This window comes from Crocodylus siamensis, chromosome 4 (genome assembly GCF_052110815.1).
Source record: "Crocodylus siamensis isolate JL-2025a chromosome 4, ASM5211081v1, whole genome shotgun sequence".
Classification (NCBI taxonomy): Eukaryota; Metazoa; Chordata; order Crocodylia; family Crocodylidae; genus Crocodylus; species Crocodylus siamensis.
The window spans coordinates 101,604,564-101,626,135 of record NC_143398.1 but is presented as its reverse complement, the minus strand read 5'-3'; the positions used below and the strand labels follow the sequence as shown (position 1 = coordinate 101,626,135).

Sequence of the window (21,572 nt, the reverse complement as noted above, 5' to 3'; positions counted from 1 at the left end):
TAAATGGGACTTAGGGCCCTGGTTATTAAGAAATTCAGACATTTTTTTAAAATGGGACCAAGTCTTTAAAAAAGTTTATATAGTATTGACACAATGAAGAATACAGACCTGCATTGTGAACCTGGAAAGGCATAGCTAAAGATAAGGGTTTCTCAATAGACAATAAATCTGGCTTATGTTTTTCTAGCACCTTTAATGCAAGTAGATCTGAGATTTTTTTTTAATCTGTGGTCCATATGTAATGCTTTTTCTTGTGCAAAAGACGGCAGGAGAAAATTTTAAATTTCTTAGATCTCTTTTTGCATTTCAGATTAGTCACCAGCAAGCACAGAAAGATTGATGGAAACGGGGCCGGACACAGGCATGGGCAAACTGGGTGGCCGCCTGGGACCCGGACAGGAAGGGGGCCTGAAGATGGTAAGTTTGTTATTATTATGATCATTATTTCTTGCAAAGGGGGGCCTGATACTAAAAGTTCACCCAGGGGCACCAGGAGTATAGGTACGGTGCTGGATAGGAATAGTTCTAAATAACAGCATTAACTTACTATTTATTCATTTAAGTTTAAAAAACTGAACACGCTGAGAAACTTAGAATAGCTTATGTCTTAGTTTTGCTTACATTTTAAAAATGAGTCAGTTTTTAAATATAAGAAGTCAGAAATCTATCAGTTATACAAATTCCAAAAAGTTTAACCTCAAAATTTCAATACAAGGTCCATACAAAATTATTACAACTCTTTGAATTCTACTTATCTACTTGAAGAAAAAGCTCTGTAAGTTTTAAGAGGGCACCGTTCCCTTAAGATTTCTTTCTTGCTTTGAATACAGATGTTAGTTTGGTCTTAGCTATGGAACTTCTATAATATAAATACTCCCCTTTTCATCACTGTTCTGTGAAGAATAAACTCTGCAGTTTGACCTATGAACACCAGCCTCTGTGGATCTGATCCAAAGCCCATAGAACCAAATGGAAGGACTCCTGCTAAAGTCCATGACATTTGGATTAGGCCCTACATAATTATCTGTTTCAAAATGAAAGGTAGTAAAGAAAACAGAACGCTTGACCTTGACAAAGGTGGCACCTGTTGTCATTGTTATTACCGGTGTTTAGGTAATTTAATACTTTCTAGTTTACTCAGGTTCTCAAAGAAAGTGGAGTTACTTGCTAATATTCTTTTAAATCATTCACATTGTACCATAAGTATACATAGCTCTTCTTATAATATAAACTAGAAAATATAACATAGTTGTTATATCAAACCCACTTACTACATGTATAGTCATTTTGGCTATCTTCAGCAAATTGAATAATGCCAACATTCCAAGCAGTGTGGTATGCGTGAATGTTTGGGAGAGGGGAGTACGGATTTAAAATTCATTTAAATTGAAAAACAGCAGCTGCACATTTCTGTAAATGATTGTTTTCAGTACCATAAGCCACATCCTTTCAAATTTCCTCTGCTTGGCCACATCATTGAAATGAAGTGTCATAGCTGGTTAAGTCACTTTGACATCATCCTGATGATGTGTCAAGCACAGGAAATTTGAAAGGACAGGGCTCACTAAGGTCTTACCCTAACTTGCCTGCTTGTGACAATTCCACCCCCATTCCCACTCCTTCCCTCTTTCAGCTTCAAGGGTTTTTTTAAATGTTGTTAACTCTTAAAATAACTAGAAAGCTAATCCTACTGGAAGGATCAGGTTAGCATTTTGTGGGCCATGTGCCTTTCTTTAAAGGCTGAAAATTTTCAAATCCCCAGTTTATTTTATGAAAATGGGGACCTACATCTACTTGACAATATTCATGTTCTCGGCCAAAAACCAAATGGGACAAATCTTCAGGTGGTGTAGCTCCAATGCAGTCAAGATGGAACATAGGACTAGAAGGGATCTCCAGAGTCAGCAAGGCCCTGCTATCACAGCCATATCCTATAATCCCTTTCATGAATTTTAAGTCTACCTCAAAACTAATTTGGTATTTTGACCCTAGTGCTCCAACTTGAAGGCCGTTTCAGAACATTAGTTCTCTGTTGGTTAGAAACCTTCTACTTTCCAACTATAAATTTATTTCCTGGCTGTTTATATCCATTTGTTTTTGAGCCAACATTGTTGTTTAAATAGCTCTTTGTCCTCTCTGGTATTTACCCCACTGGTGTATTTATAGACAGTAATCCCATCCCTTCTCAGCCCTTTTTTGTATCAGACTAAACAAGCCAAATTCTTTTAGTCTCTTCTTGTAAGATGGGTTCCTCTTTTCTCTGATCATCCTGGTAGCCTACTTTATACCTGTTCTAGTTTGAGCTCATCTTTCTTGAACATGGGTGAACAGAACTGTATACAGTATTCTAAATGAGGTCTCAATGAAGCAGAATACACTGGCACGATACTTCCCTATGTCTAATGGAAATATCTGAATGGATATATCACTTTTGCCTTTTTTTATGGCCCCTTTACACTGATGGCTTATAGTAACTCTGGGATCAACTAACATACCACAGCTTTTTCCTCCTTTGTCATTTCCAGCAACAAGCTCCTAAGTCCATGACTTTGCATTTGTCCTCTTAAATTTCATGCAATTTCTACTATGCTGTTACTGAAGATCATGCAGTTCATAGATTCATAGATGCTAGGGTTGCGCCCCCGTTGAGCCCAGGGGCACAATGCGGATGGCCACACACCACACCCTGAGGGTCCCCTCAGAGTATGAAGCCTCCCCCTCTGGCATCTCAGAGGTCTCCACCCAGACAGAACCCATGGTTCCGGGCTCCACGCAGATGGAGCCTCTAGCTCTTGGCTGCGGGGGCTGCCTAGCATGTTTCCAGGCACAGGGGACCAGGAGCGTGGCCACCTATTCTTGTGAGGTTTGCTCTACTTTGTAGTCTCTGGGGCACCAGATAGAGGATCTCCAGGCCACAGTCCAGAGACTGCGTGCCATTAGGGATGGTGAGCAAGAGATAGACTCCGACTGCCAGGCCCTTCACCCCCTGGAGGCTGAGGGTAGACCAAGGTCACCTTCCAGGACATGGAAGGACTCAAGGATCTCCCATACTGTCCAGCCAGGGGGTTGGACAAGGTAGTCAATGGCCCCAAGGCCCACTGCACCAGGATCCCTGCCCCACTGGAGCTTTGCAACAGGTATGAACCTTTTGCAGCCCCAGTAGAGCCTGCAGAGCTGCCAGGCAATGGAGGCTCACTGACAGCTACTGCCCCTGTTCTCCCTAAGGCCACATACAGAGTGGTTGTCATGGGAGACTCCCTCCTGAGGGGGACTGAGGGCACAATCTGCCACCCTGACTCCTTATCCTGGGAGGTTTGCTGCTTCCTGGGAGCCCATATCCAGGACATAGCTGAGAGGATCCCAAAGCTCATTCAGCCCACTGACTACTACCCTATGCTCCTTATCCATGTGGGCATGAATGACATGGTTTGGAGCAATCCCAGCCAGGTCATGAGAGGCTACAGGGATTTGGGAGTGGGGCTTAGGGGGTTGGGGGAGGAGATGATGTTTTCCTCAATCCTCCTGGTTTTGGGTTATGGGCTGAGGAGGGAGAGGAGGATCCAGGTAGTTAACCAAAGACTGCGGCTCTGGTGTCATCATGAAGGCTTCAGCTTCCGTGATCACAGTCCGCTCTTTGGTGAGAGGCAGTGGTCTGCGGGAAAGAGATGGCCTCCACCTCACTGCACTGGACAGGAGCCTCTTATTAGCCAGACTGGCTGACCTGCTCAGTCGTGCTTTAAACTAAGCCTGCCAGGGGATGGGGGAACTACTGCTACAGCAAGCCCACTGGGCAACTTTGTAAATCCAGCAGGCTAAGGCACTCAAGAAAATCCAACCCTAAACAAGCCCTGAAACGATGTGTAGTGAAGACTAGGGCCTCCAATGGGACACTTACATGCCTGTACACCAATGCCAGGAGCTTGGGGAACAAACAGGAGGAACCAGTCCTCCTGCTAAACAAGAATGACTATGATCTCATAGGGATAAAGGAGACCTGGTGAGACTCCACCTATGACTAGACCACAGGTATAGACAGCTATACCTAGTACAGAAGAGATCGTGTAGACAAAAGGGACGGGGGTGTAGCTGTCTGTCAAGGAAAGCTACACGTTCCTGCAAGCCGACATTGGCATCCAGGGTGGATGGCTGGGTTAAAATTCATGGTGAACCAGGCACAGGGGACACAATGGCACGAGTTTACTACAAACCTCCTAATCAGGATCAAGAGCTCGACCAGGAATTTGCCAAGGAACTGGCTGAGGCTGCATGCTTCTGATGCATGGTTGTCATGGGAGACTTCAACTACCCAGACATCTCATGGGAAGAGCACTTGGCCAAATCCAAGCGGTCGCAAAGCTTTCTCAAAGCTTGACTTAAGACGTCTATGGACCAACAAGAGGCAAAGTGCTGCTTGACCTGGTACTGGTAATGGGGGATGATCTAGTCAGTGACCTAATGACTGAAGGGAAACTGGGAGACGGTGACCATGAGCTGATCACATTCACTATCCACCGTAAAGCTGGCAAGTCAGTCAGCAATGCAGAAGTCCTCAATTTCAGGAAAGCTGACTTTGACAAGTTCAGAAGGCTTGTTGGCAAGGGGAGGGGAGGGAATGACCATGACTCAAAGGGGAGGGGAGTTCAGGATGAGTGGTTACTCCTCAATGGAGCAATCCTGGAAGCACAAGCAATGTCTATCTCATCTCGGAGGAAAGGCAGCAAAAGGGCACAGCAGCCCCCTTGGCTCTGCAGGGAATTAGTGGACCTCCTGTGACTAAAAAGAAGGGCCTATAAAGGATGGAAGACTGGAACCACCTCAAAGGATGAGTACTCTGCACTGCTGCAGACCTGTAGGGAGTAAACCAGGAAAGCCAAGGCTGCAACTGAACTCCAACTGGCTACACGTATCAAAGACAATAAAAAGTCCTTTTTTAGGCATGTGGGGAGCCAGAGGAAAAGCAAGGGTAACATTGGACCCCGCTAAACCAAATGAGACAAGTGACGCCCAGGAAAAAGCCAACCTGCTTAATGGGCATTTTGTGTAGGTTTTTCACCAGCCCCAAGGAACGGCCCTGCTCAATACGGTACGGGATGGCCAGGGTGAGGGAGAATTGTTACCCTTCATTAATGTAGACCATGTGAAGGAACACCTTGAGAGGCTGGACACCTTCAAGTCAGCTGGCTCAGACAGTTTACACCCCAGGGTACTTAAGGAGCTGGCAGACTTCATATCTCAGCCACTGGCATGGATCTTCAAGAACTCATGGCACTCAGGTCAAGTGGCCAAAGATTGGAAGAAGGCCAATGTGGTGCCTATCTTCAAGAAAGGGAGGAAAGCAGATCTGGGGAACTACAGCCCTATCAGCCTGGCCTCTATCCTAGGGAAGATCTTGGAAAAAATTATCAAAGAGATCATTCTTGACAACCTGGCTGATGGCAACATCCCAAGGGATAGCCAGCATAGGTTTGTTGTGGGTAGGTCTTGCCTGACCAGTCTCATTGTCTTCTATGACAAGATGATATATCACCTGGACAAGGGAGAAGAAATTGATGAGATATAACTTGATTTTAAAAAAGCCTTCAATCTGGTGTCACATGATCTCCTCATGGAAAAACTGGCCAACTGTAGCCTGGGCTACATCATAGTTCAATGGGTGGGGACTTGGCTCCAAGGTCGGACCAAGAGAGTGGTAATAGATGGAAGTAAATCATCGTGGTGCGCCATGACCAGTGGGGCTCTGTCTTTGGGCCTATACTCTTTGACATCTTTATTAATGATGCAGACAGTATGAGAAGTGGACTGGCCAAGTTCACTGATGACCCCAAACTTTGAGGTAAAGCATCCACACCTGAGGATAGGCTGGTGATCCAGGCTGACCTAGATAGGCTCAGAAAATGGGTGGATGAAATCCTAATGGTGTTCAACACCAAAAAATGAAAGTTACTCCACCTTGAGGAAAAAAACCCGCAGCATGCTTATAGGCTTGGCAGTGCTATGCTTGCTAGCACCACGGCCAGAAGGGACTTGGGGGTCATGCTTCACCACAAGACGAATATGAGCCACAAGTGTGATGTTGCAGCTGGTAAAGTGAGCAAAGCTCTGGCTTGCATCCATAGATGCTTTTCAAGCAAATCCCAGGATGTCATCCTCCCTCTATACTCGGCCTTGGTGAGGCCACAGCTGGAGTACTGCATCCAATTCTGGGCTCCACAATTTAAAAAGCATGTGGAGAAGCTCAAGAAAGTCCAGAGGAGAGCCACGCATATGAACAGAGGTCAGGAGAACTGGCCTTATGATGAGAGGCTGAGAGACATGGGACTCTTCAGCCTGGAAAAGTGCAGGCTCGGGGGGAACCTGGTGGCTGCCTATAAGTATATAAGGGGTGTACATCAGGATCTTGGGGAATACCTGTTCACCAGACTGCCCCAAGGGACGACAAGGTCATACGGTCACAAGCTCCTCCAAGACCGTGCCAGGCCTGGACATAAGAAAGAACTTTATTGTCCAAGCCCCAAAGGCCTGGAACAGACTGCTACCAGAGGTGGTGCAAGCACCTACTCTGGACTCCTTTAAGATCCCATATCTTACTGGGATCGTTTTACCCTAGCTGACTTCCTGCCCCTGGGGCTGGACTCGATGATCTTCTGAGGTCCCTTCCAGCCCTAATGTCTATGAAATCTATGAAGATAGGGGAGAGTACCACCTTCCTTGGAAGCCCATTCCAGATTCTGGCAACCCTAATCATGAAGAAGTTCTTTCTGATGTCCAACCTAAATCTACTCATTATCAGCTTATGGCCATTATTCCTGGTTATTCCAAGGGTTCTCTGGTAAACAGAGCATCTCCTATTCCCTGCTGCCCCCCTCCTCCCCCTGGTGAATTTGTATATTGCCACAAGATCTCTCTTCAGCCTTCTCTTGTGGAGGCTGAAAAGGTCCAGGTCCCTCAGCCTTTCCTTATAGGGTCTTCTCTGCAAGCCTCTAACCATACGAGAGGCCCTCCTCTGGACCATCTCAAGGTTGTCCACATCACTCTTGAATTGCGGTGCCCAAAATTGGATGCAGTACTCCAGCTTTGGCTTGACTAGTGCCACATAAAAGGGAAGCATCACCTCTCTGGACCTGTTCGTGATGCACCTAGTAACACATGACAAAGTCCGGTTAGCTCTGCTTATTACTTCATCACATTGATAACTCATATTCGTCTTGGAGTCAACAACAACTCCAAGATCTCTTTCTGCTGCTGTGCTGCTGAGAAGGTCCTCCCCCAACCTGTAGGTGTGCTGGTGATTCCCTCTCCCTAGGTGCAGCACCTTGCACTTGTCCTTGTTTAACTGACCACTATTGTTCTCTGCCCACTTATCTAACCTGTCCAGGTTCTGCCTGGATTTGGTTTCTTCCCATCAGTGTGTTTACTTTTCCCCAAAGTTTGGTGTCATCTGCGAATTTGGACAGGGTGCTTTCCACGCCCTCATCCAGGTCACTGATGAAGATATTGAACAGCACCAGCCCAAGGACTGAGCCTTGGCGGACCTCACTGCCAACATTTATGTTTATGAGAATAGGATGGGATACTATGTTCTTCCTGTATGATGTTCTGATCCTCTGGGTGCATCTACACATGCAATTAGCACGTAGCAATAAACTCTGGTGCAGTTCATCCTGGAGTCAGTTGCTCTTGGGCATAGTATCTGTACGTGTGCCTGAGACTGCAGCAGTTTGAGCTGGGTCGGAGCAGCCCTGGGTTGCAGGCGGTAGCATTGGGCAGTGTAGGGGTTGGCTGCAGCACAAGGGTGCTACAGTGCATAGTTAGGTGGCAGACAGTCCCGCACTGTAGCACCCTTGTGCCCCAGCCAGCCTAGGTCACAGTCTACATATGCATTTGAGCTCATGTAATTACTCCATCCTGGGATAGTATTTTCCCCTGTCAGTACTATCCTAAATTGGAGTTAATTAATTTAATGCATCATAATTCCAGCACGTGTGTAGACTGTGACGCTTTATTGCGGGGCTAGTCAACTCCATGGTAAAGTGCATGTGTAGATGTGTGCCAATGTCATTACTGTAAATATTAAATACAACTGAGCTGAAGATCAGGCTTTGAGGAATTATACTCATTTTGTCTCTCCAGTGTGATACTTCTCTTTTCAACACAAGCCATTGTTCACTTTAACCAGTTCCTTAACCACCTTACACTCATTCTATTAATGCTGACTTTTTTCATCTTATCAAATAATTCTCTCATATGGCATTCTATCAACTGTTTTACTAAATTTCATATAGAGTAGATCTGTTATATTTCCTCTGTTTAGAAAAGTATCTTATGGAAGAAAGATAGCAGGTCAGTCTATCATGCTGTACATTTGGTAGATCTATATTGCACTATGACTTATTTTCTATTGGGTTCCATGCCTATAATTATTCTTGTATTCAAAATTTATTGCAAAGTCTTGCATAATATTGAGGTCAGACTAATAGGTATGTTAGTGTCCAGATTAGTTCTCCCCCTTTTTAAATACAAGAGCCATATTTGCTATTCTCTAGGTATTTAGTACTACCACTGACATGATAAATTTATGTAAAATCCTTGCTATTTCATCTATCATTTCATGCCCCAGTTCTTTCAAAATCCACCCTTTTTGGAAATGTCAGAAAAGTATTCATTTATCCCTAAATTACTGGGTATCTCTGAATTATCTTTAATATCTTGCCCCTTCTCATTGCATCAGAGCTCTAGTCCTTTCTTTGTTCTTTTACTTATATTGCTATTTGCTTTCTAGTTCCCTTAATTTCTAAACGTTCGTCCTCTTAAAATCTGTAATTTTAGCTACAAATTGACTTTATCTTCCATTTAATTTAACCAGAGTCAACCCATGATCACATAATTTATAATTATTTACTATTACCACATCTTTTATAAATTCTTCACTACGTACCAAGACCAATCTCAAACACGGGTTGATCAGTTAAGTGGCTTTTTGTTGAAGAAATCTTCCAGCATTAATACGCCTTAGCGTGTCGACATGTGTATTAAGGCACTTTAGCTATTCGTGCCTAAATTTGATACCTACTGTTGCAGGTATCAAAATTAGGCATGAACAGCCTAAAATTGCCATTTTTAAGGCGCATTAAGGGTGGGTGCATGTAAACCTGCAGCCTTAAATTAGCACATGTAGACACACCCATAGTTTGTATGGTCCTTTCTAGACTGATTGCCTCATCATCTTATAGCAGTCCAGATGAGAGAACATTAGGTCTGGTTCTCTTTTTAAAATGGTAATATTCTGTCTTTATTTCACTGTGGTCACTTTTGACTTACATCAGTGAATCATGAGGGGTGAATCAGATCTACAGTTTTCAAATTTGACCAGTGATATTTATTTCCTCAGAGCAAAATAAACATAATTCTAAACTCTGGATTATATGGTTCAAAAACCTGTAATGTTGGTGTAGTTCCCGACCTTTCCCTAATTACTGCTAATTATATTGTTAAATCATATCAGTGAGTAGGCTTGTCTGACCCCTATATTCAAAGTGCCCTGTGCCTGAACTTTTCAAAACTGGCACAGAACCTTCCCCTAAAGTTTACAGTACAAATGGTTAGTGGAAATAAAGTGGCATTAGGAATGTTTTGCTAACTGTGCCAGTTCAAACCCACATAAATCATGCATTGAATTGTTATGGTTTGCAAAGAGATGTTTGTGTTTTATTTTTTTAAAGCATTAATTAAATGACATATAAACAACATAGGCAAGAGAGAATGCCAAAATGGACATTATAAAAATGTTCATTTTGGTATTAATTCCATGTTTATGGGCATCTCATGTCTCTAAAACCTCCCTTGACCACTATTAATCATAACCAATCAAGTGCATTCATCATATTTTTTCCTATCGCACACTGAAGAATGTCTTATTAATTAAAGGGTCAAAAAATTGGAAAGGTTCCTTTTCACTCCTATTGTTTTGTAGAACAGGAAATGATAAAATTCAGGCAGTAAATCCATTGCTTTCCAAGTAATGTTCTTTTTTGGAAAGCGGACCTCAGTCAGATTAACAGCAAAAGCCATTTTACAAATATTGGGCCAAATCTGGCTCATGTTACTTTCTCATATAGTTCTGTTAAACTCAGTAGAGCTGCAAAAGCAGGCTCCAGCCCATTAGCACTTGCGTTGCAAAATCTGTGACTATTATTGGAGGCATTTTAATTAAACCCAGCATTAAAATTCCAGTTTTTGGGACATCTACAACCAATAATTAGCAGCAAGAGGTTTTTCAAACCTCAAAAGGAATTGTTTGGGTGATACGCTATACGTGGTTTATAGATCTAAAATCCCTGGGTTTACTTTTCTGGGAAAAGAAAGATAAATCTCTATTTTAATGTTAAATGACTTGAGTTCTCAATTCATTCCCTACTGGACAGCAGTCCACATCTCAAAAAGCTAAAATGTAGTCCTAATTCATGACAGCTGGTTTCTTTACAATAGGATTGGATTTTTATAGAGCTCCATTCATTTCTGAGGTATCCCAAAGTACTTAACAATAAGCAGTTGCTGCCAAGCTCTGTGGTCTATTGAAGCCAGTCACAATTTTGCTTGATAAAGGGCCCCGGAATTTGGCTCTCAGTTAATGGCAATGTAGTGACCGTGCATGCAAACACTAGCCATTCTGCACCTAGAAATAGCTCACATGGACACTAAAACTTTTTTTAATATGGGCAGTTATGCTGACTGGAATTATGGGCTATCATTGTATCATTTAAAAAAGGGTGCCAGATTTTTAACTTCAGTTTGGACTGCAATCAAATAGAGAAGAAGACACCTTTGTTTAACATCTTACCTGGATAATAGCATTTTCAGTCAATGCTGCTGTCCTCTCCCTACTTTCTGTATTGTTTATATTGGCTATGAATGTAGGCTCTTGTGTCACACCCTGAGTCTTGGACTGAACTCAAAAGCCAATGTAAATGTAATGTGATTGCATGCACTCTTTACTCGGTAGTCAGCTTTGGGGGAAACTAAAATGAAGATGGAACCCTCTCATGAATGAGAATGGCGATCCCATCGTGTCAGGGCAAGGTCCACTGCTTATTCATTGCCTACTTAGCAGAGCAGGTTCAAGTACATTGGGAGCTCCCTGACAACTATACCCTGGATTAACAAGATTCCACATGCAATTTTCTTTCCTTCCCTAATGTCTATCATTTTAGCTTTAATACTAAATCTTTATACCTTTATTCTTTAAAAATATCTTTAAAATGGTTAAAAAAGGATATCATTCTTAGTGCATACAGTAACCTCTGAGCATGGGATAGGAAGAAACTTCTCCTACGTGTAGGTTAGCTTATAATTGGCTGCAGAGATATCCTCCTTTTTCCTCCAGAAGAGAAGATACAATTGGCACAAGGGCATTGCAATAGTGGAGTAAGTATTCTGATCTAATGCAGGAGCTCCCATGTTCATACAGCAGAGTACTCAATTTACCTTTGACACAAGTACATAGGAACAAAAAACATAATATTGGAAGGACCTCCTGGATCATGATGTCCAGTGCTTTGCTATTGCAGGCAACCACTTTGTAAAATCTGGTATTTAAAACTGGGCCCATTTAAAATAAATGGACCAAATCTTTCCTTGACTTGCATCCATGCAACTTCAGTAACGTTACCAGAGTTTCATAGGGTAGAATTTGGTGGTCTTCAAATACTCAAATCCAGACCACAATATCACTTTTAAACTGGGAATAATATAAAGGGTAGGGTTTTTTTTCCAGAGTAATGGCACAAAACCAGAAACATTTTCTTTTGAAACAAAGAAGACTGCACACCGTATCCTAGACAGTCACATGCATACTGAGCTAATTGCACTAGCATTGATGTGGTTTGCTTAGATTTACAGTGGTACATCCAAGATCTGAATCAAACAAAAAAAATAAACCTAATATTGCCTTTCGATGGCATAATCCCACTAGACTAAATTAATCTGAGGAGTAATTTTATTGAGTGGAGTTACACTAAGGGTGATCCTTTTTTCTGTTGTGTTCATATGAGTTCATTTCATTGGATATGAAAGCACATCTTGGCCAAATGGTAGAGTTTTAATAATTAAAACAGCTTCATAAAATAGTGGGAGGATTAATCGGCTCTGGAGAATATGGACAGATTGTATCTACCATCAACTGACTAGAAATCCAGGACAGAGATATGAAGAATGTTTTGCACAGGTGAAGGGCAGTTTACATCACTTTTGAATATTTAAAAGACGGGCAAAGAGATAGAGAAAGATAAGAAATGGGTAAGAATTGCAGAACACAGGGGGAGTCCAAGGAGAAACATTTTAAGTGTGAGGGTATGAGATGGAATTAGTAGAAAGGGAAGTTAAAAGCAAAATGTTAATATATTTTAAAGTCTGATGGACCGTTATTATCATCTAGTGTGAGCCACTACACGGGAAATGCCAGAGAACATGTAATGGAAAAGTAATAGCAAGAATGGGATGGTATAAGAAGATGAGAAGACAAGAGGAGGTATTACAAAAAGAAAAGCCATGTAAGGTAAAGAAAACAGGGTCCCTGAGAGAGCATATATATTACAACGTCTTCCAAATCATACTTAACAACTGCCAAGGGCTGATACTATTTTCCAGAAAACATTTTTCCACTTCTCTTGTTAAGCAAGGGGAAGCTGAATGCACCATTAACCTTACAATAATCATTTTCACTTGATCAAAATTTGGCCCAAGCACTCAGTTTTCTTGTTGTAAGTAGCATTTGGGAGCTCACCATCTGTTACGAAAAGGGGGAAAACACATGGATTGTTTGCTCCTATTTTTCTCAATAGGCAAAGTTAAGAAGTCCTTTCTCAGTGTTTTATCCATCCTTATTTTGACAACCTCCTATTCACTTCAGTACCAGCTTGCATGGGTTGAGATCTAGTTTTTGTCTGGGTATGGATAATTATATTGTTTTCCACAAAAGAATTCTTTCATATGCTTAAAGGAGCTTTATCCCCTAATGCAGGACCATGAGATCTCTCTTGGTTTCCTGCTCACTTTAATCACTGACCCTTCCACAATTCCTCTTCAGAACAATCCTCAGATTTCTGGCTTCTTTGTAACCAGATATATCAGTCTGATCAAGTGAAAAATCTAGGTGTCTATTCAGATTTGCTGTTCTGTTGGTTGTGTCCCTTCATGTGCCCTTCCATGAACATTACTTCCCTGTTCCCACTGGTAAGCAGGATGGGAAATGGAGTAATTCATTAGCTGTGTGTAGAAGAGGGCAAACTGAAATTTCACTTTGCAGTAATTGAGTGCTGTGACACAGCAAGTCCATTTGTTTAGTACACTTTATCTTGTAGTTTGGAAGTTGTCTGTTAAAGGAGGAAAAATGGTACTCGGCCATTTTCTACCCATTTTCTCGGGTGTACTTCAAGAGGCAGGTAAACATCTTTTCATATTTCTAGTAGCTTTGCTGCCATCTAGTATTTTGCTTTTAGCTTCCTCAAAATTATTGCACCAAACACTGCAACCCCAGGAACTGGCATAAGGAGGAATTCCGGGGAGGCTGGGGATTAGGGTCACAAGCCAATGGGCTAGAGAGAAAGGGACAGGTACTGGTGAATAAACATTAACATTAAGGTACATATGAATAGGATCCAGGTAATAGGTAATAAACAGTGACACTGTGGTGAAGCAAAAAGAAAGCGCAGGGTAACACAGGGCCCCTTCAAGATGGACTAGGGCAACTGGTAACAGATAGGATGGCCAAAGCGGAGCTTCTAAATTATTTCTTTGCATCTGTGTTCCTGGACACACATACAAGCATGCATCCCAGTGGGACTTTAGGTAAGCACGAGACAGATACCTACCAACTATTAGTGCTGACCTAAGAAAGGGGCACATGGAGGGGTTGAATGTATTTAAGTCAACAGGTCCTGATGATCTTCATCCTCGGGTACTTAGGGAATTAGCTTGATTAGTGGAATAGCGGCTCTGCTGGCACAGCTGTTTGAGCACTCATGGTGTTCAGGACAGGTTTTGGAGGACTGGAAAAGGGCCAGTGTGGTCCCTATTTTCAAGAAGGGGAGGAAGGAGGAACCAGGTAACTATAGGCTGGTTAGCCTCACCTCTATACTTGACAAGACCTTTGAGAAAATTGTTAAGGATCACATTTGTGGGGGACCAGTGGGTAAAATAATGCTAAGGGGCAATCAGCGTGGGTTCATAGCAGGCAGATGCTGCCTGACTAACCTGGTTTCTTTTTATGACCGGGTCACAAAATGCTTGGATGAAGGAATAGAAGTAGATGTTATTTACTTAGATTTTAAAAAGGCCTTTGACACAGTGTCACACCCAATTCTTATAAATAAATGAAACAGTTGCAATATAGATTATTATACAGTCCGGTGGGTGGAAAATTGGCTTATGGGAACTACCCAGAGAGTGGTGGTGGATGGGTCAGTTTCTACCTGGATAAATGTGGGCAGTGGAGTCCCCCAAGGCTTTGTCCTGGGTCTGGTACTGTTCAATATCCAAAATGAACATGAGTCACTAATGTGATGAAGTAATAAGTAAAGCTAACTGCATTCTTTTTGCATAAGTAGGTGCATCACAAACAGGTCTAGGGAGGTGAAACTTCCCCTCTATGTGGCATTGTCAGGATGCAGCTGGAGTAGTGTCCAGTTTTGGGTGCCACACTTCAGGAGGGATGTAGATAACCTGGAAAGGGTTCAGAGGAAGGCCACCCATCTGGTTAAAAGCCTACAGAAAAAAACCCTACGAGGACCGATTGAGGAACCTGAATCTCTTCAGCCCCTGCAAGAGAAGGCTGAGAGGTGATCTTGTGGCCATCTACAAAGTATTTCCTGGGACAGCAGAAAATAGGGGATACAATGGTTACCAGGGCACCCATCGTGGTAACTAGAAACAATGACCACAAACTGAAGGAAAGCAAATTTAGACTGGACTTCAGGAAAAAATTCTTTATAGTGAGGGTTGCCAAAATATGGAATATGCTTCCAAGGGAGGTGGTGCTGTCCCCTTCCTTGGAGATATTTAAGAGGAGATTGAACAAACACCTAGCTGGAGTCATCTGGCCCCAGCACTCTTTCCTGCCCAGGGCAGGGGGTCAGACTTGATGATTTAATAGGTCCCTTCTGACCCTAAAATATATGAATCAATGAACCCAAGAACAGGTGACATGTAGAGAACACTAATACTGCAGTATATGCACTTGAGAAATCTTAAACCCTCCCACAACTCTGGAAGACTCCCAACCAACCTCTGGTTCCAAAAACACTTAATCCAATTGCCATCTGCCAGGGCTCCCATGTCTGAACCCCACTGCTGCAGCTTGCAGTCTTGGCTCTGCCACTCCTTCTGAGTCTCCAGCCATGTGTCTCTCTCAGTTGTGCCATCCCTCACTCCTTCACTGCTTTTCTGCTTCCTTCATCCCCTGCAGCCTTCTGGGTATTGTAGTGCACTTTGCAGTTCCTTTTTCCAGTCCCCTAGAGGCTTCTGAGACCTGTAGCTTACAACATTACACTACATGACTTTCAACATTACAGTCCATTACATCATTTATATATTTCATGACCTGTAAGAAGAATTATGATAATCTTATCCACCTCCAGATCTATAATTTTAAAAAAGAGCTTGTATGTTTGTGTGTGTGGGGTGGGGAGGGGTGGGGTGGAGTAGGGAGGGGGGGACTTTGGGGCTGGCAGGATGTGACAGGTGCCACTGGCTGCCCAGCCAGCTTGAGAACAGGGACCAGACAGCCTTGTTCCAACAGGATCAGGCCCTTGGCTGATGCAGTATGTGCCACTGACTGCCCACCCAGCTCAGGAGGAGGGATCAGGCCTTCCATTTCTGCTATTGGCCACCTCACCCCCCACCCTGCTCCCATATCCATCCCTGATCTCATCTAACCTCTGCAAGTTAGAGAATATGAAAATATCTGGTCCTGTATTCTGTGCTAAGCACAAGGACTCAGAGCTTGTTCATATGAGATCAGCAGCAGGTCTCATGGAGGACAAGACTGAGCATGTTGTGCCCAACCAAGTCCTCTGCTTCTTGTATGTGACTTCAGAAAGTCGACTCTTCCAACCATTTAAGAGCAGATCCATCAACATTACTGCAATGTTTCAGTGTTCGCTCTCCCTGGTGGACCATATAAAAGGCAGTCAGTTAATTAATATATGCTGTACTGTCTGATCTCCTTTGCCATAGGGGCATGATGGTGAGTTTGTAAGGGCCATTTTATGTTTGATTTCATTGAAGGCTCCATAGACTGATCACAGTTAATTTAGGTTTACCCAGGCCTTACATGGGAGTTTATAACCAGGAGGGTGTAAGGATGGTAGCTGTATATAATTGTATAGTGGGGTGTGGTTGTTATTTCATTGCTCTTCCCACCTTCTCTGGGGCCATGATGACAGTATGGTGTCTTCTGCTTCCTCTATGATGGTTTTGATGAATACGAAGACAGCACTCTCTCACATTAAAACAGGCAAAGCTGGTGGCCCTGACCACATTTTTCCTGAATATCTCACCAAACTATAGCCCAAGACTGGCTATGCAGCTTTCTGTCAACATGCATGCATCATTGCAAAATATCTAAAGTCTCGTGTAAGGCCAATGTCATTGCAATACAGAAGCTAGGGAAAGACCCAACAGGCCCAAAAAGCTATAGATCCATATCACTTCTATCAGTGGTCTATAAACTCCTAGAGCAGCTTATCCTGAACTGGTTCATACCAACTGTTGACTGTGAGAGGGGAGGCAAAAGCCCCTCCAAGTGTGGCCTGGATGTTTGCCCGACGTGCCCCAGCACTTACCTTAGGAGCTGGGATAAGCAGCAGCTGGAAGGAGATGCTGACAGAGGCTTGGCAGTTCCACAGCTGCCTGAGTCTGCACATTGGCAAATACTGGGGGCGTGGCTTCCAAGCAGTGCGGGCTTCTCAAAAGGCAGCCATGGGTCTCCTGGATGGGTTTTCCCCATGAGATCATTACAGACCAGGGTACAAACTTTATGTTTCACATTATGAAAGGCCTTTGTCAGGTCCTGTGCATAAAGCACCTCCGTACATCAATATACCATCCACAGATGAATGACTTAGTAGAGTGATTTAAGGTCATTCTCTGGTGATGCATGCAGGAAGACCCATGATGGTGGGACCTGCTGATTCCCCCTCTGCTGTTCACCATAAGGGAAGCACCTCAGACGTCATTGGGTTTCACCCCATTTGAGCTGGTTTTTGGGCATACAGCTTGGGGTTTATTGGATGTGGTTCAGGAAGGATGGGAGAGAACAGATGAAGGAGAAGACCCCCCCATCTCAGTACGTGCAGATGCTGATGGAGAGGCTGTGGAAAGCGAACCGTGTGGCTGGGGATAACCTGAGGGAGGCCCAGAAATGAGAAAAACAGCAGTATGATAAGAACATGGGAGAGCACAAATTCCAAGTAGGACAAACGGTACTAGTACTACTATGCAGCTCCACAAGCAAGATCCTGACCTGTTGGCAAGGGCCTTTCCAGATCATCTGTAGGGTCAGCCCAGTCGACTATGAGGTACTGCGACCTGGACATTGATGAGAAAGACAATCTAGCATGTTAACCTTCTGAAGCAATGGCATGAACTGAAAGGGCTCCTAGCTATGCCGATCCCAGAAAGAGAGGAGCTGGGGAGAGCCCTAGATGAGCCAGCAGGGGTGGAGTCTCCATAAGCCAAGACTTCACGACTGAGCAGAGGGGACAACTGGCAAGAATAGTGTGGGACTTTGCCGATGTGTTCAGCAAGATACCGGGGAAGGCCGAGGGCGTAATCCATAAAATTATGATACTCAAAGGAGCCATAGTGAGGGAAAGGTGAATTGATATCCAGTGGTAAGAGAAGAAATAAGGAAAATGCTGGAACAAGGAATTATTAAGGAGTTCCAGAGTCTCTGGCATAACCCAATAGTAATGGTCCCAAAGGCTGACGGGACATTGAGGTTGTGTATCCGCTTCCAGAAACTCAATGCCATGACACAATTTGATGCCTTCCCTATGCCCCAAGTGGAACAGTTGCTAGAAAGAATAGAACAGGCATGGTTTATATCCACTTTGACCTGGCCAAGGGCTATTGGCAAATAACTTTGTGTCTGGAAGATAGGGCCAAGACAGCATTTGGGACCCCATGGGGACTGTGCAAGTTCTGCAGGATGCCCTTTGGCCTCAATGGGGCAGAAGCAACCTTTCAGAGGTTGATGGATTGGGTACCGGCTCCCTATCACCAGCACGTGGCCACCTATATTGATGACACTGTGGTGTATACTGAAACATGGGACCATCAAATATGCGTGGTTTGGCTGGCGCTGCAGGAGCTGAGGCAGGCAGGCCTGACGACCCACCCCAAGAAGTGCGTGCTGGACAAGCCAAGACAAAATACCTCAGATTTTTCGTGGGGCAAGGTCGAATTAAACCATTGGCTGATAAGGTGGTCGCTATACAGAGATATGAGATCCTGCAGACAAAAAAGCAAATGCGGACGTTCCTGGGCCTGGCCAGCTATTATAGGTAGTTCATTCCCCATTTTGCAGGGCTCACAGCCCACCTCACAAATATAATCAAAGGGAAGGGAACATGGAACCATAAAACTAGAGGAAGAACAAAGCAGGGCCTTCAAGGGAGTCAAATGGGCCTCTGCAGGGAGGTGGTATTACACACACTGGATTTTTCAATACCGTTTATCCTGCAAGTTGACATGCATCAGGCCAAGTACTGGAGGCAGTCTTATCCCAGAAGGTAGAGAGAGCAGAGAGACCAGTAGCCTATGCCAGCAGGAAGCTCAATGATCAAGAAAGAAGGTATGCTACCATTGAGAGGGAATGTTTGGCCCTGAAGTGGGGGTGGAATACTTCCGATATTATTTGCTCAGCAGAGAATTCACAGACATAACAGACCATGCTCCCTTGAAATGGCTAAAGTCGGCCAGAATAGATAATGCTAAGATAACACATGTTGGGCCTTGGTATTGCAGCCATTCCAGTTTCCATAGAATACAAACCTAGGAAAAATAATGTGGTAGCTGATTTTCTGTCCTGATGCCATTCAAGGGACACACTGGAAGACTCTCAAGATCTTCAGGAGACGTCCTGTCACACACACGCCCAGCACCAGGTAATAATGGAAGAGTGCCTAGCAGCATCTTGAGGGGGGGATATGTGAGGGGAGGCAAAAACCCCACAATGTGGCCCAGACCCTCACCAACACACCCTGGCACTTACCTTAGGAGCCAGGAAGTGGCACCTGAAAGGAGAACACCAACATGCAGGCTCAGCAGTTCCACAGCTGCCTGAGCCTGCATATCGGTGGCACTGGGGGCATGGCTCCCGAGAGCAGCATGGGCTGCTCAAAAGGCAGCTGGGGATCCAGCTGAGCCAGCGCACAGGAAGCCAGGAGTAGAACGTCAGGCTGGGAGATGCTGGCTGCAGAGCCAGTAGGCTCCAACTCCAGCTGCCCCAAGAAGGAGTTGGGCATCTGCTAGAGGACCCAGACAGGTGAGGCAGAGGGCAGCCTCAGGGGTTGACAGGGGCAAGGGAGCCCCACTGAGGGGCAGCAGCCACAAGGGATGCCACCAGGGAGCAGCAGGGCTCCAACCAGGAGCTTGGGCACCGTGGCTGGGGATGGCTCCTCAAGCCCACAGGCATCCCAGACAGCCCAGCAGTGGGCAGAGCACAGGGGATCGTGAGAAGGGGGAAGTAGGTGATACCAGCTGGAAGGACCAGGACAACTGGACCACAGGTCAGCTGGGCCCCAGGGAGGTGATGCCAGAAGAGCTGGTAGAGGCTGGGCACAGGGCGGTTGCCTGTACCCACGCCTACTAAGACAAAGGGGATGGACGAGTCTCCCCAAGGGATAGAGGGCTGAGAGAGAGGGAATCTTGGGAGCCCTGCAGACAGGAGCAAGTCATTTTTCAGTTGAGTTTCTTCAGTTATAGTTTGGCCCAGAACAGGGCAGGTTTAGTTTCTCAGGAGAGGGGAAGCAGACACAGAGATGAGGGACGGACCCCTGAAGATTGATGGTCAGGAAGGCCCGTTTTCCAAGGTGGGCAGTGTGGGAAGACCTGCGGGGAGCAGCATCTACCCAGGCCAAGGACATGGTAAGGGTGGGGTAAAGGAGGAGGTTTGGAGCCCCATGAAGACACCCAGGACCGAGACCCCTTCGGGTCACCGACAGGGAACTGCCTCCCCACCAACAACATCAAAGACATGGCAGGTGAGAAGGGGCAGCAACCATCTAGGTGGCACCGAAACTGGGTCTCACCCTGATGTTACTGGGGAGCAAGGCACCCAACAAAGAGGGGGCCAAAACCTTACAACACCTACCAGTGGCATTGGCCAACAGCTGCCACGTGAGCGAGCAGGTTTCAGAAGAAACTGATCAACCCTTGACTGTGTGGCAGCTCTTACAACTGATATTGATAGAGCATTTGAGAATCGAGAAAAGGTAAAAGTGATTTTAATTGACCTAACAACAGCCTACGACACAGTTTGGCACCCAGGTCTCTGTTTAACATCTACACAGCAGACTATGGAAGCACCACATCGTCCAAATACATTTATAGAGACAACCCATGGCACTTGCTGCTGCCAGTAATAACATATCATCAACAGAGGCCAAACTGAACTGTGACATGGAACTCATAGCTTCCTACCTAAAACAGTGGCAATTGAAACTGAATATACAGAAGACTACCTCAGCACTTTTTCACCTGAACGATCACGCCACGAATGCCAAGATGAGAGTTGCTGTGGAGGGAAAAGTTTTACCTTGTGAGAAGATCCCAACCTACCTGGGTGTCACTCTAGACAGAAGCCTAACCTTCCACCAGCACCCAAGTCCACTGATGTGCTCCAGAGCATGAAGTTCTCTTGTAAGGTTGCTCTGGACCCAGCCCCAGCAGCTGCTCTCAGACCTGCCAAAGACTAAGGGCTCAAGAATGGGTTTCATGGGGAAACTTTCAGCTCAGGAGTATAGCAGCAGCCTTGGGTGGGCAAAGCACACTCAGTCCTACCTTCCCTGAGATCCACCATGAATGCTGCATAGATAAGCCAAAACCCATGCTCCCCCCAGCAGACAGGCCCTTACTTCTTTGGACTCCTGGCCCCAAACCAGCAAAACCTTTAGGTACATGTGTAATTTTAATCAGGTGATTTAGGTTCCACTGAAGTTGGTTGGACTCAAATACCATAGATGCTTGCTAAATCAGGGCATGGGGAAACATATCTTAAATCTATAGTCATTGAAGGCCAGATTCTTTTTTCAGCTTTACTGCTGTGTAACTGAAGTAACTCAGCTAATATACACTTAACTATCCTGGCCAGGTACAGCCATTACACTTTTACCAGTATAAGTGACCATAAATCAGTCTATACCCATAACGAACAGAAGTTTCCCACACATAGATTGGTTTAAAAATTGTGGAACCTGGTCTAAGATTTGTCCCCATCACAAAAGGGCAAATGTTTTTTTTTTCTGTTCACTACTGATCTAAACCACACTGATTACATAAAATTGCATAAATTAGAT

The 21,572-nt window shown here is 44.5% G+C and overlaps 1 long non-coding RNA gene across 1 annotated transcript in view; it reads left to right on the top strand.

Annotated features, from left to right (window-relative positions):
* Positions 1-296: 296 nt before the first annotated feature.
* LOC149866244 (uncharacterized) overlaps positions 297-21,572 on the top strand; it is a 36,457-nt gene continuing 15,181 nt past the window's right edge. The window contains exon 1 of the long non-coding RNA XR_016441582.1: positions 297-417. This is a non-coding gene — a long non-coding RNA (uncharacterized LOC149866244). The remainder of the gene's footprint in view (positions 418-21,572) is intronic.